The sequence below is a fragment of the Hoplias malabaricus genome, chromosome X2, assembly GCF_029633855.1.
Source record: "Hoplias malabaricus isolate fHopMal1 chromosome X2, fHopMal1.hap1, whole genome shotgun sequence".
NCBI lineage: Eukaryota > Metazoa > Chordata > Actinopteri > Characiformes > Erythrinidae > Hoplias > Hoplias malabaricus.
Window position 1 is genome coordinate 34,534,338 of NC_089819.1, and position 5,853 is coordinate 34,540,190.

General features: G+C 43.3%; 1 pseudogene; it reads left to right on the forward strand.

Moving 5' to 3' along the window:
• Positions 1-5,066: 5,066 nt before the first annotated feature.
• On the forward strand, positions 5,067-5,190 carry LOC136677565 (5.8S ribosomal RNA; annotated as a pseudogene).
• Positions 5,191-5,853: the final 663 nt, after the last annotated feature.

Here is a 5,853-nt window from a genome sequence, read left to right on the forward strand (position 1 = left end):
ACAAGAATGAACTGGAACAGGCAGCATACCAAAATGGTCACCTCCAAAGTCCAGCTTTAATTTTGTGTTATTTCTTCCTTCTGCTAATCATTGAACTATCTGCTGTAAGCATTTGCAGGGCTTTCTAACTTTTCTCTTAATTTTATACAGGAAATTGGACCAAATTTTCCTCACATCATCTACCAGATTAACCAAACCATGAATATTATATACAACATAATCACCATAAATAACTGTAAAAGTCTTAACAAAAACAAGCAGCAACTCCTCAGCATAATCAGAGGATTGTTATGGCAACATGCAGGAGAAGAATTTTATGGTACATCACATCAGACAGTTTATTTTTCCGAGCTATGGGACCTGAATACATTAGAAGAGTGTAGAATTCTGAATAGCTTTCCAGCGATCAATCATACTCAGCCAATCATTCAAGCCACGTGTGTGTAGTGCTGGGTGATATGAGCACAAATCAATATCACGATTAATTGTACATTTTACCACAATAATGATTTTTAACATTTTTGACCTTCATAGTTCAGTGACAAGGCTTGTACTGTAAATACGCTCCAGTATTAAAGCTAGGATATTTTTCTAATGTTGCTGTTTAAATTTGATCTGTGACAGTGACTTTGGTCAGTGAACCGGTTATTTCTCAGTGTTTACAACTGACTACTTTATGTTCAGTGTCATCTTAATTATTATTAACAACAGCACATCCAAACCACAGATGCTGTGTTTTTCTTTGGTACAAGCTGTTCAATTCGCTAAGTCTTTATCTGTGTTTAGGTTCTCCACCATGTTGCAGATAGGGGCAATCACGAAATCACGTGACTAAAGCATGGTAGGGTTGTATTAAAGGGACTGTACACGGGCACATGACAGAAGAAAAAAAAGAATAAAAAAAGTATATAAACAGGATTATGTCGATTATAAATTCTGAATGTTGATTTCAATTCATTTTTGATTAATTGCCAAGCCCTAATCATGTGTGTGGCTTGCACATCAGTAGATGGGGTGTAGTGATGTTCACTACCACAGATTTACTTTCCAATTTGAGTAAAATTCAGGCTGGTATTGATGATACTGATCCTAATGTGTTTGGTAAATCTAAAAAAAAGTAATGTATTTCAAATCATAGATTCATAAAGATTACAAGATATCAGAATAATTCAAATATATATATATATATATATATATATATATATATATATATATATATATATATATATATATATGTATGTATTATCCATTTTTCTAGTATATATTTTTCAAAGTTCAAAATGGATAATTTATCGCAATTGCTCTGTATAATTTCATGACACCTAGTCTATGCAATCCACTTCAAATTATTAACTTTTAGAAAACCTTATCTGAATCAAATCAAATCAAATTTTATTTATATAGCGCTTTTCACAACAAAAAGTCGTCACAAAGCAGCTTTACAGAGATCCGGATCCAATCCTTCTATGAGCAAGCCAGGGGCAACAGTGGCAAGGAAAAACTTCCTCAGCACACGAGGAAGAAACCTTAGAAGGAACCAAGACTCATACGGGGAACCCATACTCCTCGGGTCGACACCAGAGACACAACAGAGAACAGAACATAAGTTAAAGTGAAATGATGACAGATGAAGGGGTTATAGTAATGTGAATGTAGTACATTAGTGATCTATGAGTAATGAGGATGGAGGAGGGGATCAGTGATTCTGTGTGAGTTAAAAGTAGGTGCAGAGTTAATTTGAGATAAAACAGCATGGCCAAGCATGATAGTGTAGATGAGACAAGGCCAGGATCTTGTACAGGATACACAGGGGCTGGATCAGGGCATGTAGGGATGGATGTAGGGATGAGAGAACTGGGGTGATATGGTCGAATTTTCCTAGCTCTAGTGAGCACCCTGGCTGCTGCATTTTGAACTAACTGAAGCTCGTGTAACGCTTTGCACGAGCTCCCTGCCAGGAGCGCATTGCAGTAGTCTAGACGTGAAGTTATAAAAGCATGCACTAGTTTCTCTGCATCTTTTAAGGATAAAATATACCGAATTTTGGCAATATTGCGTAGGTGGAAGGCGGTTTTGGCTGTATTGGATATGTGGGTATCAAATGTGAGAGTCGAATCAAAGGCTACCCCTAAGTTTTAATGATGGTATTGTGTCTTACTGTTGAATTATCAAGATTAATAGCTTTCTGAGTGAATGTATCTGAGTATCTGTACCTAGTAACAAGACTTCAGTTTTATCAGAATTTAACATGAGAACATTTTGCATCATCCAGTCTTTAATTTCAGTTAGACATTCTGTTATTTTATGTAGACAAGCAACATCATTAGGTTTGGCTGATATATACATTTGTGTGTCATCAGTGTAACAGTGGAATTGAATACCATGCTTACGGATTAGTCTACCCAATGGCAGCATGTACAGTGTGAACAATACAGGGCCAAGCACTGATCCTTGTGGAACACCATATTTAACTAAAGTATGATTAGAGGATTTATTATTCAGATAAACAAATTGATAACAGTCAGATAAGTAGGATCTGAACCAAGAGAGGGCAGATCCTTTTATTCCTACCAGATTTTCCAGGCTATTAAGAAGCATCATATGATCTATGGTATCAAACGCTGCACTAAGGTCAAGCAGCACCAGAATAGAGATATAGCCCTTATCATGTGAAAGGAGTAAGTCATTAGTTACTCTTGTTAGAGCTGTTTCTGTGTTGTGATTTGGTCTAAATCCAGACTGAAAAATGTCATGAATGTCATTGTTTTGTAGGTAAGAGCACAACTGCTGTGACACGACCTTTTCTAGAATCTTAGCAATAAAAGGGAGGTTTGATATTGGCCTGTAGTTTGCAAGCACAAGAGGGTCAAGATTGGGTTTTTTAATAATTGGTTTGATTACCGCTAGTTTCAAAGGTTTTGATACATATCCAATGTTGAGGGATGAGTTTATTATTGTGAGCAATGGTCTAATGACTTTAGGTAAAATTTGTTTAAATAATTGTGTTGGTACAGGATCCAGTAAGCATGAAGTTGATTTAGATGAGCTAATTAAACTAAGCAAGTCATTTTCATCAGTAGTCTAAGTGCACCTTAGAGCTGGCGGGGGGTTCATCAACAAAAGCCGATGTGACTTTGGACTGATTTTAGATTTTGAGGCGAATGCAATCAATGTTATCATTAAAAAACCTCGTAAAGTCATTACTACAGAAATCAGAGGGGGGAATGGGGTTGATTTCCTTTTTGTTGCCAATTAGATTTGATACAGTGCTAAAAAGGAATTTAGGGTTGTCTTTGTTGTTTTCTATAAGGGAAGAGATGTACTGTGATTTGGCTTTAGATAAGGCATGTTTGTAGTCGGTGAGGCTGTACTGCCATGCAATTCGGAAACATTCTAGTTTTGTGTGTCTCCATTTACGTTCAAGGTTACAAGCAGTCAGTTTTAAGGCACGCGTGCTGTCACTGTCCCATGCCTTTTCTCTCTAAATTGTTTGGTCTTGACTGGTGCAACACTATCTAGGTTTGTACACAATAAATGTTGTAGGTTGTTTGTAATGAGCTCAAGGTCATTTGGGTGAGTTGGAAAAGAAATGGTGATAAGGTCTGGAAGGTTATTGATAAAATCACTAACTGTTGAGGATGTTATAGTGCGCTTTCTAATATAGCATGGCTGTGGACATATATCAAAGTTTAACGCAATTTCATATATGATTAGATGGTGATCAAAGATGGTCTCATGTAGCGAGAGATAGGATAGATTCTTTATCTCAATGCCCCGTGTTAACACTAGGTCCAATGTGTGTTTGCATTGATGAGTGGGCCCAGTAACATTCTGAGTGAACCCTAGCGCATCCAAAATTGATTCAAATGCAATTTTAAGTGGATCATTATCCTTCTCAAAGTGAATATTGAAATCACCAACAATTAAGGCCTTTTCTGAAACGATAACTACACTCGAGAGAAAATCAGCAAATTCACAAAAAATTCTGTATAAGGGCCAGGAGGACGATAGATTGTGATGAGCATAAAAGAGTGCTTTCTTTTTGATGCAGTGACTTTAACTAGAGGCAGTAAAAGTCGTAACAAGGTTTCCATAGGGGAACCTGCGGAAGGATCATTCACGGTGACCTGGCCGTGGTGGGTGCCTGCCCTCCATGCCAGTAGCCACTCTTTAAGCCAGTCTTTAAGCAAGGCCAAATCCCCCGGTGGGTACCTTAAAGATATGGACCCCAGACACCTCGTAGCTTTCGTCGTCGGCTAACGTGTGTCTCCCTCCGGGGGGGACAGAGCGGGCCAACCTCGGAACTCGGGGTTATGGGAGGACCGCCTTGGGTGCATAGGTTGCTGGCCACCACCCCGCTCGCGGGGGTCTCAAGTGGTAACGGAGCTGCCTGCCGGTAGTTAAATGAAACCATTGATCGTTAAAGGCTTTAATTCTGCATGCGCAAGTCAAAGGGGCTAATGCAACCCCCAGGGCATTGGCCGGTGTTCGCCGGCCTTGTTGGGATCTTCCGTAACCCCCAGGGGACGGGAGCGCACCACGGGCGAAATTCTTTCCCTCTCGGGTTAGAGCGGAGCTTAAGAGCACATGCAGGGATCGGGAGGTGTATATCGGCACCTGCCTGGGCTTTGTGAAAGACGGACTGTATAAATAGTCTAAGACCCGTGCACGAGTTAAAGGAGCTGATGAACCCCGGATGCGGAACACAGGTGGGATCTCCCCCCAGCCTCCCCCTCCCTGGGGACTTGGGAGCACACCACCGGGCCCCTCCGGGGGAGAGCGTGGCTGGAGTGCACGCCGGGTACAAACTTTAGACCAGGACCCGTATGCAAGCCACATCAAACTTACCCTGATGGCCGTGCGCGAGTCGACGGGGCCCAGAGAAACCCTTGAGGCGTGGACCGGCGCAACGCCGGTCTTAGTGGGATCTTTCAGATTTCCCCCTTGCTGGGGACTTGGAAGCGAATCACCGGGCCTCGCAGCGAGGTTAAGAGTGCACCCTAGCCGTCTTAGGGTCACCCTAGCCGACCCTAAGTCCCGTCCGTAAGGGCGGGCAAAAATGATACAACTCTTAGCGGTGGATCACTTGGCTCGTGCAACGATAAAGAACACGGTTAACTGCGTTAAATAATGTGAAATGCAGAACACAGATCATCGATATTTCGAACGCACATGCCTGTCTGAGGGTCGCCTTACCCATCGATTGGTCTTCCCAGACCGCGGCTGGAAGTTCGCAGGGCCTCCACCTCGGACGGCCCTTCGTCTTCCTAAACACAGACTCGGTTCTTAAACCCCCGTATTGCGAGAGCTCCGGACGTAGGGAGAGCCATTAGGTCCGGGTGCCATCCGTCATCGTCTCTCCCCGCTGGGCTCCTCGCCGTCGGAGGGTGGGCACCGAAATACGCCAAGCAGCCGGGGGGTTCGCGCCCCACAAAACAGCCTCGTAGCGCGACCTCAGATCAGACGAGACAACCCGCTGAACTTAAGCATATCAGTAAGCGGAGGAAAAGAAACTAACAAGGATTCCCCTAGTAGCGGCGAGCGAAGAGGGAAGAGCCCAGCGCTGATTCCCTTTCCCCTGACTGGGGTGGGCCGGGAAATGTAGCGTACGGAAGTCCATTTAGTCTCGGTACGGACGTGGGACCGAGTCTTGCAAGGATGTGCCCCCCATAGATGGTGAAGGCCCAGCGAGTCCCCCATCAGGTGTATTTTCCCCGCGTGGTGGTGAGTCGCGACCTATTCCGGTTAGGCTTGGAAGGGCCCGAGGGTGAAGGTAGGTGCATCCGGAGATGGGGCCCACAGCACCGAACACGGGCGTTCTGCTACAGCCCCTCGCTCCGACATTGCCGTTAA